Here is a 14,192-nt window from a genome sequence, read left to right as displayed (position 1 = left end):
ACCCTCGGCGGGAGCACCACCACGCTCCCAAGTGGCGCACTGTAGCAGTGCACCACCGGGCTGCCCCCCTTGTAGTTATTTTAAGCAAGACTTACTGAGTGGACAGCTGATTTGATTGGCTTAGAGCCTGCTGTTGGCATATATATAACTTATTCATTGTGGCCAGGTCCGTGGATTCTAATATCTGGCTTTTGCTGTTTTTGTTTAATGCGCATATATTTTTTATATAATATTGGTATTGCTATTTCTAGGTATCCCATAAAGGTGCCCAGCTGTGCACCAGCTTTAGAGAGAGAATGTGCAGGACACTAACACAGTGACGGCCTAGCTGATTTACATCCATTGATTTTTACTTTCCTACCTCTCGCTCTTCATCCCTCTCATCCCCCTTTACAGACTGGCCTCTATATTCCTCCAATATTTGGGCACAAATTGGATGGCTGATGGCTTTTGAATTTTTGTGTGAGTTTCCAAGTTTCTCAGATTCACCACATTCAATTTACTAAAGTTGCATGAAATTAAACGTTCTTCCAGCAGGCGGCACTGTAGGCCTGGAGGCTCTGGAAGCCGCTGGCTCCAGAACGACCCGCAAGTCCTCTGCAGGCTGCAGTCAGAAAGGAATCTCCACTTTCTAGGTTTGCTTAAGGACAGAGTTGCATGCCCAGGATTTCATCCTGGAATCCAACAGTGTTGTCATATGATCCTTTTGCAGACAAGACCTTCAGTTGAGGCCCTGCAGGAAATTGGTGAATACACCCTTCCTAAGCATTGAGATCTGGAGCAATAAGGATGGGTTAGCCCAGTGCATGCATTGCAAAAAATACTGATGAGGCATCAAATGCTGGCCTCAGATATGCTGTGTTAACGGAAACTGGACTGACTAAAGGGGGGAAACAAACCAACGAACCAAGTAAACCAAACAACTTAAGTATAAATAGAGCATATGATAACATAGGGCTTCTTAACCCAAGGTACTCATCAGAATCGCCCTTAGAGCTTAAAGCAAGAAAAAATTCCTTGATCCCACTCCTAAATATTCAGATTGAATGAGTCTTGGTAGGATCTGGGAGCCTGTATTTTCTTAAGTTCCATAGATGATTCTGATGCATACACCTAGCATCCAGTAGAGTGCTGCAAAGGCCCTCTGTATTACTCTTTACCCTTCAATTTGTGTATGTAGTGGGAAGAACAGGTCGCATCTATGCAAATTTTCACATTTCTGAATCATCTGTTTTGCTCCTCTGTAAAATGGGCTGAGTTGCAGAGATGGACTAGTTCCTCAAACCCAGAGTCCAGACTTCAGCTACAATCGGATGCTCAGACCTCCCTACACCCACATATCCACCCCCCCCCAAAAGCACTGTGACTATGCTGAGTGGAGGGACACCACTGTTATTAAGATCCTTGCCTTCCTTAGTAATTGATTATAATATAGTGATGTCCTTAACAGGATTAATTTGGTGCTTTCCTAAGATTTGTAAGTAGTAGGAAATTGAGTGTCTTTCATCTTATAGTCTAAGACATAGGAAATGAGTCTGAGAACAGTGCTCATTGAGGTCACTAATTATTTAGTGATTTGGGATTCAGAGACCCCTCAAAGGAATAATTAAATCTGTTCACAGTAGGAGGAAAGTAATACATGAACATAAGTGATTTCATTTACTTTTATTGAGGGAAATGCCTAGAAGAAAGACTCCCTGAAAGAGGCACCGAGCCTCTGAATGCTCAGGGCAGACAAGACTCCCTTAAGCACCATCCAGCTGACATCTGCTCAAATATGACAGCTCACCCCTCTGCTGAAACTGGTACCTTTGTAAAGCTCTGCTAGTTCCCTACCCTTCCTCCGCTCCTCTCACCTGCCACCCTTCAAGAAGTCAAAGGCCACCTTCTCCAAGTGCCTCTGCCTCCCCACAGTGTTGTGATCCTACCTCTCATGTGCATTTACACTGTGAATATTTCTCTCTCCCTTGGACTTCCAGCTCCCTGGGGGTAGGGACTCTGACTAGCTCAAAGTAGCTGGAATGTCTGAATGAATTAATTAGTGATGCAAGATTAACACATGGGTAGGATTTTCCTTTTCTGCAGGGAATATGGTGGTCATTTAACAAGTACATCTTGCAATACCCCCCACCTCCCAATATCCCGTAAATCAGCCAAGTAGGTATTTAATTTTACCAATAATTTATTTCATCAGCTTAAACATTGCTCATACCTAAGGGTCTCTTTGAAAATGTAAACATCCCTGGGAAAGGTGGACCGTTCCCCTTGGAATAAGTGTGATTACCAAATCTTTTCTTCTCAGGCAGGAAGAATTCAGAGTGGCTTATGGAACCATGCTGAGGGAGCACAGGGTATGAAAGACAGTGTCGCTTCACCATTCTGCAGAGAACCAGCCCCTTTGCCCAGGTTCAAGGGAGAATTGCAGCTGGATTTTGAATGAGTAGAATGTCCAAGTTGGAAAAGAATCCAAACCTTTACTTCATAGAAGCAGCAGCTGAGGTCCAGGGACGGGAAGGGTCAGCGTGGGGCCTTCATGATCCATATGCAAAGCAATTTTAATAATGACGTCAACAATGCCCTTGTGCAGTCCTGCGTGCAGCTGGCAAGGCCACATTCCCCATTGCCAGAGCTTTGCTCAGCACTCAGCTGGTTGCACTTCAGAATCCTCCAGGGCTCTTTTTCCAAAACCAACAGACTGTATTTTTAACATTAACCTACGTTTTTAACAAGTGCTTGTGAGTGATATTGATGCACAGGCAGGTTTGGGAACTGCCTGTCTCTGTTATCAGGACTGTGCATATAGATCATCACAGAGGGAGTTTTTAAGTGTTCAAAAGGACCTTAAATGTAGTCTGAATCCTCTTTTTTTCCTTTTTAATTTCAGCAAAGCTATACATAACTAACCACAGTCTATTGTCTGAAACAAATACAAAGCAAAAATAAATGGACTATGTAATAAAATACAGACTTATTAATTCCATATCTCAGTATCTCCTTGATCCCTTCAATTTTCAAAGGATAAAACCAGACCAACAGAAGTCCATGATTTTTCTCAGAATTAAATAGGTGGTTTGTGACAGAGTTGGGACTGAATCCGGGCCTTTGTCACCACTTCTGCAAACACACAGGTCTGTGTAAGCTTAGGGGAAATTCTGATGGGAAAGAGACCACACTGTTCACAGTGCTGAGCGCTCAAGACTGAGATGACGGCCCTGGAGATGAGTGGATTTTCTGTCATTTAAGCCCTTCTGAACTGCTGGAATTTGTTCCAGTTATATGCAAAACAGAAGACTAGATTACCTGGAAATCCTCCTACTTCAAACCTTTTACAATGCTGTGTTGTGTATTATAAACACCCCTTTTAATGCAGAACCGAGCTTGCAGAAAAGCGGGAAATGCTCAGGTACTAAGTATGAAAGGGGTGCCTGGTCTGGTGCTGGCAACTACCCTGGGTGTTGGCCTGAGACAGGAGACGAAACTTCTGGCTCCACGAGGTGCAGAGGAATAAGTGAGCTTCCTCAGGCAAGCCGGGCCTGGAAAGCGCCAAACCCAGGAAAGGAACAGGAAATGCTTTTTTTTTCTGCTCAGGCTCTGAGTAGGAAACCTGAGAACTTGCAGGTTATGATTTATTCAAGTAGAAATTGTAGTTTATTCGTTAAAATTAGAAATCAGTAACAAAGGTGTAACTTTTTAAAAATCCCTATGTTTGGAAATTAAACACTTACTAAGTAAGCCTTAGCTTTAAGAGGAAAAAAAGTAAATTAGTAAATGCTTATAATGAGAAGAGATTGAAAACACTACATGTCAAAATGGGTGGAGCAGCTAAAGAAGTAATTTTAGGTAAAATTATAACTATGTTTAACAGGAAATTTTAAAATGTTAAAAAATTACAAGTGAACTGTTCAATGCAAGAATTTGGAAAAGAACAAAAGAACAAACACAAAGAAACATCATGAAAGGAAGCAAATTAAGGACAGAAATTAATTAGACAGAGGAGAAAAAAGGCCAAGAGAGATTAACAAAACCAGCTGCTGGTTTGTGTAAAAGATTAGTAAGAGAGATACAACAGGGGCAGAACAGAGAAGGTGAAAATATACAAAATACATAATAAAAAGGGGAAATAACTACAGGCACACACTTTAAAATGTTTTAGAGGTCATTATGAATGAATATATACTGATGAACTTGAAAACCTGCATGAATCAGATAAATTCCAAGAAAATGTAAAATGTGTAAAAATTGGTACAAAGAATTTTTTAAATTAAACAGGCTGCTAAGTACACAAGATTTTTAAATGGAATCCACAAGTTGTTCTTCTCATAGCAACACACACACACACACACACACACACACACACACACACAGTGGTAGGTGGCTTCTGAAATGGCTGTCATTTTCTCTGTCTCCTGGTATTCACGACCTAGTGGCATCCCCTCCCCAGGAATGTGGGCTGGACCTATTAAGTTGCTTCTAACAAATAGAACATGGCCACATGATTGGACATCACTGCTGACACTGGGTTACAGATAGATTGTGACTTTCATCTTGCTCTTTCTCATTCTCCTTTCTTCTCTCTCGTAGCCCTGGCTCTGGGGAAAATGTGATGCTCTGTTGTGAGTAGCCCTATGGAGAGGCCCATAGCTAAGGAACTGTCTTCTCTGGCCAACAGCCAGTGAGACCTAAGGCTTGCCAACAGCTAATGGATTGAGTGTGGAAAAGGATTTCTGAGGCCTGCCAAGAGCCACGTGAGTGACCCTGGGAGCAGATTCTCCCTCAGTAGAGTCCTGCCACGTTGATTGCCACATTGTGAGAGACCCTGAGTCAGAGGCTCCCAGCTAAGCCAGGCCTACAAAAACTGTGAGATAATAAATGTGTGTTGTTTGAAGCCGCTAAGTTTTGGGTAGTTTGTTACATAGTAGTAGATTACTGATACACATACAACAAACACCCAGTTGGTTTTACTTGTGAATTGAACTATTTTTCAATGGGTGTTTATTTCCTATCTTATAACGGTTGCTCCAAAAAATTGAGAGTGAAAGATGCCCAACTTATTTTTGCGGTTAATGTCATCATTTTATGATAATAATGATGATAAAATTAAATACACACACAGATCTTAAGTGTACAATTAGATAAGTTTTAACAAATTTATACTCCCTTGTAACCAACACAAAATCAAGATAGAACATTTTTATTACCCCAGAAAGAGCCCCCAAACCTCCTTCCAGTCAATCTCCCTTCTCATAGACAATCACAATTCTGATTCTGTTACCATAGGTTATTTTTGACTGTTCCTCCAAAGGAATCATGTAGACAATTCTTTTGTGTTTGACTTATTCTGCTCAACATAAGGTTTCTAAGATTGAGCTATGTATGTTGTGTGTACAAATAGTTTATTGTTTTTTATTGCTATAGTCCAATTTGTTTATCCAGTTTGCCTTTTGATGGACATTTGCATTGTTTTCATATTTTGGTTATGATGCATAAAGTTTCTCTAGCCATTCTTGTACAAATCTTCTTGTATGCATATTTTCATTGCTCTTGAATAAATTCCTAGCAGTGGAATGGCTGGGTTACAGGGTAGGTGTCTATTTAACTTTAACAGAAACTGCCAAAACTGTCAGTTTTTTAAAGTGGTTAAGCCATTTTACTCCTGCTAGGAAAACAGGAGAAGTTTGTTTCCTAATTCCACCAATATTTGGTGTCATCAGTCTTTTAAATTTTTGCTGTAATAGTGGATGTGAAGTGGTACCTCGTTGCGGCTATACTTTTCATTTCCTTATGACTAATGATATTTAGCATCTTTTGTGTATTTATTTGCCATCCATAAATCTGCCAATATGAAGCTATATTCGAGTTATTTTCCCATGTTTTAAATTTGGGTCATTTTCTTTTTATTGTTGGTTTATGAGCTCTTTACATATCCTGGATTCAAGTCTTTTGGCAGATATACATATCTATCTATATATATATATACTTTCAGTCTGTGGTTTGCCTTTTCATTTTCCTAATGGAAACTTAAATTTAAACATTTTTATAAGTCCAATTTATTTGTAAAGGTCAATACTTACTTATAATTCAAACTCTTTTTTTCCCATAAATTATGGGAACTTCCTTCACTTGGTAAAGGTTATATATCCAAAACCTATAGAAAGCATTATACTTAATGGAGAAACTTTGAAAAAACTCTCTTTAAGATAAAGTCTAAAATCTCCAGGATATTTCTGGCCAATAGTAGAAGGAGGAAAAGAGGAGATGTGAAGAATAAAAGGAAAGGAGAGAAATTGTTACATTTAAAGATTGTATGATCATTATCTGTCTATAAAAACCAACAGAATCAATATACTAGTTATTAAGACTAAGAAGAAAAATTGCCAAGCAATGGTCAATGTACAACAACAATAGCATTTTTATACCCTCAATACAAAACTATAAAAATATAATAAAAATAAATTGTCATTCACATAGTAACAAAACATATAAGGTGTCTGAAAATTAACCAGGTTTATTCAGGCAAGGTCCCAGTAGAAAATGGATGGTACACTCACATTTGACAATTAGAACTGAGTGAAGCAATTATTTGTCAAGGTTGGAGCAGAGTGTCAGAAGCCCCCGAGCACTAGTGAAATACCTTGGAGCTTGTAATAGCAGAGGCATTACTACCTCTAGGCTGGTGGTTTATGAAGTTTTAATTCTGCATTTTGTGGCTAATGTCATTCAAGGCGGCTTATTTCCTTGTATGCTTTGTGAGTACATATTCCTCAGAACTATATTTGTAAAAATTCTAAAATAGCAGGATTTGAAATGCGTTCCTTCAGTTTGTTTTTGACAGGTGCCTGTCAAACTGGGACTACTTTAAACTAAATTTTAACTTTTTTTCTCCATGACCAGTGTGAATTCTAGCCCCAAACCCATGTGTGAGCCATCTGTGTTAGAAATTCTGTAAGGAAAATTGTTTTCTTTCTTTCTTTTTTTTTTTCCTCTATCCACTTAGAGCTGAAGTGTACCCAGGCAAATATTCTTATCATCTCCCTCTGCACGACAGATTGTTGTTGTCGTTGCTGTTGGTTTGCTTTTGTTTTATAGTTTACCAGCTGAGGGCGTCACCATTTGAGTGGAGGTCTCCAGGGAGAGCTTTCTGACCTGGTCTTGCACCTGGGGAGGGCTCAGGCTTGCCTGTCGTGTCCAGTTGGCACAGGCCATCACAATGAGTGGACGTGCCTCCTCTTCCATGCAGCCCTTCTGGCTGCTCCAGCACACAGAGCTCTCTTCTCTGTGCTCCTTTGACAATTTGACCCTTTGCAAAGCCTGGCACTCAAATCTGGCTCCAATCCAGCAGCAAATTTTCTTCCTAGCCTTATGCATGTACAAAAGATATTGATTAAATAGTTTATTTACTTATTCAATAAACATCTGTTGAGTACCATTCTGGGGATACAATAGTGAAGATTATAGAGAAAAATTTCTGAACTCGTACGTCTCATATTCCAGTGAGAACAGACAATAAATACATTAAAAATATATAAATGAAATAATTTTCGATACTGATAAATGCTTAATAGATATAAAACTGGATAATGGGATGTACTAGTCTGTTTTCTGTAGCTTATAACAGAATACTCGAAACTGGGCAGTTTATAAAGAAACAAAATTTATTTCTTACAGTTTTGGAGGCTGGGAAGTCTGAGGTCCAGGGGGCGCATCTGGAGAGGACCTTCTTTCTGGTGGTGACTCTCTACACGTTCCCATGGCAACCAGGACATCACAGGGTGAGAATGGCAAGAGCTCTTTCATGCGATCTCCTTATAAAGCCACCAGTCCACATTCATGAAAACCCACTAAACCATACAATCTATTCATGAGGATGTAGTCATCTCTCAAAGGCCCCACCTTTCACATGCCTACCCTCTTGACACTATTATGATGGGGATCAAGTTTTCAACACATGAACTTTTGGGGAACACATGCCATAGCATAGGATAAAGAGTGACTGGACAGGAATGGGGTTACTTTAGCTAGAATATTCAGAAAAGTTCTTTCTGGGAAGATGACATTTTATATGAGTCCTAAATCATGAGGAAAAGGCAGGCATGAGATAATCTGAGGGAAAAGCTTTCCAGAGGGAAAGGAGAGCACAGGTCCTGGGGTAAGAAAGATCTTGGGGTGAAGACTAGAACGGAGGCAGGTGCAGCAGGATCCTAGTGAATAAGAGTTTGAGATAAGGATGTGAGGATTCATAGGCAGTTGCAAGCCACAGTGAGGAGTTTGGACTTTTGCAGTAATAAGATATAAAGAGTTTTAAGAAAGGGTGTGGCATGATCTGATTCATGCTTAATAAAATCTCTCTCCCTGCTATGTGGAGAATATTCAGATTGTGGCAAAAATAGAGGATCCATCCATTAAAATTTCAAAGACAGCTTCCAAGTGGCATGATGATAGGTATGCTGACTGAAGAGGGTTGGGGAATGGAGGGGACAGAGACAGGGAGGGTTTGTGCTATTTGTTGGCAATTAGGTTTGCACGGAGCCCTTAGAAGATTAAAGGAAAAATGCAGCTCTTTGCCCACCTGGAAGTCTATAGGAATGTGAAAGTCATTAGGGCCATCGCCAATATTCTGGATCTCCTTCTTCTGGCTACATGAGAGGACTGCATTTCCTAGCTGCCTTGAGCAGCTGTGGCCATGTGACTCTCTCCAATGAGTGGAAGTACAGGACTTGCCATGGGTCCTTCCCCCACGGTGGTGAGGGAAGACATACCAGGTGGTGGAAGCTCTGTCACCCTGGGTCCCTGAGTGATGACAACATGGAGCAAAGCCTCCAGCTGACCCAAGATGGACATATAGCATGAGCAAGAAACAAAACTCTGTGGTTTTAAGCCATGGAGATTTGAGGGTTATTTGCTGCTGCAGTATAACCCATCCTGTCCTCATCACCCAGAGAATGATAATGATGGGAGCTTATGTTGCAGCTTGGACTAGGTTCAAAACTGAAGTTCAACAAACCCTTCTTGAGAGACTTCTGTGCACCAGACACAAAATACATGAGTCTAGACTAAACTCGTGGTGCTTGCAGTCTACAGTGGGAGAAAGACACGCGAGCACAGTACGTCGTGTTAAGAGGAAAGGTTTAGAACATACCACTGTCCCTCTCATCTTAAAAAACAAATGCCTACCTCCAATTCCACTTCACCCACTATGTATTACTGTCCTTCTAGGGGTCTCCACAGCCAGATTTCTTGAGTTGTCTTCCCTTCCTCTCCTCCCACTCTCTCTTTATCCCACCACACTCTGCCTTCTGAAGCTGCTCCTCCCAAAGTCATTGCCTTGGGTTGAATGTGCCCCCCAAACTTAGTCTCCACTGTGACAGGGTAAAGGGGGTGGGAAATCCTATTGTGGTAATTGAAAGGTGGGGCCTTGAAGAGGTGATTGGATTGTAGGACCATGCCATAGTGAATGGATTAATAGTGGTGGTCAGGTGTGTGGTGCTGAGGGCTTTAAAAGGAGAGCATGTGAGAGTATCTCTGTCTGCTCCATCACTTTCGGCCATGTGAGACCCCTGTATTGCTGAATAGCCACCATCAAGGAAGACCTTCACCAAATATGTTCCCTGGACTTTGGGCTTCCCAGCCTCTGAAACTATAAGCAATAACTTTCATTTTCTTAAAAATTACCCAGCTTTAAGTATTTGGTTATAAGCAACAGAAACAGACTAATACAGCTATCAATGACAGACATGTTGCTAAGTCCAATGGCATCATTTTTTCAATTTTCATCTCATCTGAGCTTGTGGCAGAGGTTAGCACCATTGCTTATCTCCTTCTTGAAACACTTTCTCCTGTACCACAGTCCTTTCCTTCTTTGTCTCTTTCTGCCTGGCTGCTCCTTCTCAGGATCCTCGGTCTGTATCTTACATACTGAGGCTCCTCAGGAGTCTGTCCTTGGTTCACCGTCATTTCTTCCCAATCTGCACATCTCCTTGGGGAACCTCACCCATTCCTACATCCTCCATGACATGTATATGGTGATGCCACCCACATTTTTACCCCCATCCTAGACCTTTCTTATGAGCTCCAGACCCCACGCGCCGACGTTTACACAGGTATTCTGCAGCCATCCCAAACTCAGTATGTCCCTAACTCATCCCATCACAGCCCAACCCCGCCTGGACACTAGTTCCACCTTCTGCAAGCCCCGTCTCAGCAGACAGCAGCCTCCTCTATCTTATCACTCTGCCGTGAAGATCCGTGTCACCCACAGTTGCTCTTTGTCCCTCCTTCCTTCATGGCATCCAGTTCTTATTTCATAGATGCAACAGTTTCTCTATTCCTGGGGATATTAATTCTTATTTTATTTTTAAATGTTATTTTATCCTGTGCATTGGGTCCTTAGCTCCAGATTATTTTCTTTGGTTTATTTACTTTGTCTTTTTCATCCGTGTTGGGGAATTTTCTCAGGAACCTTGCTGCCCATTCATATTTAAGAATAAGCACTAAACTCTGAAACTTTGACTGTTGTATGTGCAGGGGCAAGGCTTGTGTCCTGGTGGGCTTCACTGTAGAGTGATTGTGTCTAAGCCAGTTGTTTCACTAAGGGGACCCTCCACCAAATACCATAATGTGGAGCCCTTTTCTCTGGGATGTTTAGTTCTCCAGTGAAGAACCCCCTTGGCCTCTCCCAGTTGAGATGCTCAGGGTTCTTGAGGCAGATGTAGGTGGGAGACTGATGTTCCTACCATTCAATATGCAGAATTTAACTGAATCCCTCTGTATTTAGCTCTAAATCTGACACTCATTCTCCTGTGTTTCTGATATTCTTGAGCATTGTCCTGTGCAGGCCTTTGTTCCTCATGTCAATGCCCAGCAGAAAGTGTCCATCACAGAGGAAGCACTGAAGAGCCAGCGGTGGGGATGGCTCATCCCATGGAGGTCACCTAGGATTGTCTTTGGCCTCCCTAGTGCTTATAGGTTGGACCCATAAAAGAGTAGCCATTGCTTCAAGGATGAAGACTGTTCATGAGGCCAACAGCATGAGCTCCCCTCACCAAGGCTGATCAAGTTGCCCATGCTGCTAAAAGTCTGATATGCCAGTATCGTATTCAATATGCTGATCCCATAGTGCCTACAGTATGGATTTATCACTCAAAGTGACCAATCAGCCACTTGATGGCAGGCTGATTACACTGGACTATTTCTTCCTCCTTGGAGGAGGCACCAGTTCTTCCTTATTGACATCGATATGTTTTCCAATTATGAGTTTCCCTTTCCTGGTCACAGTGTCTTGACCAGCACTACTCTATGAGGGCTCACAAAGGGTCTGATTTATTGTAATGGGTCCCACCTGACATTGCCTCAGACTGAGGGACCCACTTTATGGCAAATGAGTTGTGATAATGGATGCCTGTGGAGAGAATCCACTGGACTGTCATAAGCCACATCACCCAGAGCTGCTGTCCTGATGGAGTGTGAGAATGTTCTCTTAAAGGCATAGCTAACGCATTAGGCTGGGATTACGGATCTGTCCTGCTAGATGAGGTATTCGTTTTGAACCAAAGACCATTATACATGACATGGTGTGATTCCCCCAGTTAGCCAGAATGAATGGATCTGAGAACCAAGGAGCAGAAGTTAGAGTAGCCCCTCTTCTCAAAACCATCACTCCTGGTGTCCAGATTGAAGAATTTATACCTCCTGTCCCTGGAACTTTGGGCTCTGCTGGGCTAGCAGTACTTATTGCCAGAAAGAGGGTGAAAGGCAGGGAGATCCTTCTAACATGAAACATTGAAAAGTTTCTCTAAACCTAAGCTGTAGCTTCCACCCGATCGTTTTAGATTTCTCATACCAGTAGACCGTCTGGCAGAGAAAGGAATTACTAATGAGACAGCTGTAATTTGCTCTGCTTATTGGGAGGGGATAGAATGGCTGCTTTGTAACAGGGCCGAAAGAAGTACATTTGAAACTCAAAGGATTCACAAGGATGTGTCTTGATCCCTGCATACCTAGTGATAACCACAAATGTGCAACTGTAACAACCCTCCCATGACAAAGGATGGTCAGCAGGGGCTCAGACGCCTCAGGGATGAAGGTCTGGGTTATCCTTTCCGGCGGGCAACCTAGACCAGAGGAACTGCTGGGCAAGGATGAGCAGTCTAGAGTGTGTGAGAGGAAAGGGTTAAATATAAACGATGGCTTTGGGGCCAACTGAAAAGCAGGGTCTAAGAAAACCTATTTATTTAAAAACTGTGAATCTTCACCACCTTGAAGGATAAGTGGCAAAACAGGGTGAACTTAATGTGGGGCACACGTGGATCTGTGTGGTGCAAGGGATAGACTGTAAGAGACACTGTATAGGATCTGCACCCATCGTCCCAACCCTCCATGACACACTGCTTCTATCAGCAAGCACCTATGACTCAATGACTGAGGGCTTTCTCTGGGGCTGGAGCATAACCTATCCGCGTGAGGTCAGGCCTAAATGTTGGGGGAAGTAATGCTTCCTAGGGTCAGCCCTCAATCCGCCTTGGCCGTACAGCAGAGTACGTCGTGTTAAGAGGAAAGGTTTAGAACATACCACTGTCCCTCTCATCTTAAAAAACAAATGCCTACCTCCAATTCCACTTCACCCACTATGTATTACTGTCCTTCTAGGGGTCTCCACAGCCAGATTTCTTGAGTGTCCTTGCACCTCGGTTGGGTTAACTGTGAGGTGTGTTTGGCAGGACTGCACCCCAGTCTCTCGCAGCAGTGACTTGCTTGATTTCACAATCTCAATTCACTCCGTTCCTTTCCCTCTCCTCTACGGGTGCTTCTTGTGATCAGCGCCCAGATTAGTTATCTTCATTCATATCTTTGTCCCCGGGTCTGCCTTTGGAGTAACCCAATCTAAAATAAGTTCCTTGAGATATTCCTCTTTGCTTCTACTCATTTTCCTTTTTATTATTTGGATGGATTTCTGTTTTTACAACAAACAATCCCCATCTAAGGGGTCCTTGACCTAAATTACCACCTCATCCGGGAAGCCACCTCAGACACTCCCACCAGACCATGGAAATGACCTCGCAACGCACTTCCGTAGACCTTGTCATTTTCATTTCGTAGCTCTTAATCTTATTGTACTATAATCAATTATTTAATTGTCTGACTCTTCTGCTAGACTGATATTCCACTGAGGCCAGGAACTATTACTTTTACTATTGTGTTCAAGCACCCTAACCCAGCATTTGGCATGTAGTAATTTCTCAACAACAACAAAAAATCTTTGGAACAAATTAATGAAACAAAGGAGAATAAAGCTTGAGTGGGAGAAAACGAGAGCTCAGTTTTGGACATATTGGATCTAGGGGCTACTAGGAACGTCCCTTGAAGAAGGAGTTGGATATATGAGTATGGAGCTCAGGTGAGAAGTGAGGGCTGAAGGCACAGATTTTGATTTGGGAGATTTATCATTTATTTGATAGTCAAAAGAAGAAGTGTATGAATAGGGCAAAGGTTATTGACTTACACAGAACCCAGGGAACATCATTAATTACAGAGTCTATGGCGGGTGAGAGGCCCATAGCGGAAAAGAGGCATGGTCGGGGAGGATTACCAGGACACTGGCTATCCTGGACGGGAGGGAAGCTGGGTCTTCAGGAAGTAGGGAGTGACCAGCAGTGTCTGCTGTAGCAGAGGGACCAATTAAAATAAGGACGCTAAAATAGGTCTGTCTGATTTAACAAGATCATCAATGGCCATGGCAAGAGTAATTTCTTTTTTTGATAATATTTTATTTGAAACATACCATATTAAGCCAGGCCTTGGTCTTGGCACAGAGGAAGATTCTTATGGAATGTAGTGGAATAAGGTGGAAGCCAGATGGCAGCGATCTGAGCAGAGGCTACGGGAGGAAGATGTGGAAACAGGGGAGGGAGAGTATTCTTTAAAAAGTTTAGATGGGAAGGGCAGGAGAGATTACATAGTGACTATAAAATATTCTAAAGATTCTAAGATGGCGACGGGTCTGGAGCGGCCGTGCCAGGAGACAGCGCGACCCTGAGAAGTGTGCGCTGTGATACCAGAGTACTATTTCCAAGAGCAACAAAAAACGAATAAATCTTTCAACAACGAACCTACAATGACAAACAAGCAACAACAGGTTCAAGGTTTTAGGGCCGACACAAAAGAAGACTCCTGAGAGCGCCCAAGCCCTGCTGCGGGTT

This window comes from Galeopterus variegatus, unplaced genomic scaffold (genome assembly GCF_000696425.1).
Source record: "Galeopterus variegatus unplaced genomic scaffold, G_variegatus-3.0.2 Scaffold4705, whole genome shotgun sequence".
In the NCBI taxonomy this organism is placed as follows: Eukaryota; Metazoa; Chordata; class Mammalia; order Dermoptera; family Cynocephalidae; genus Galeopterus; species Galeopterus variegatus.
This window is presented reverse-complemented; position numbering follows the sequence as displayed.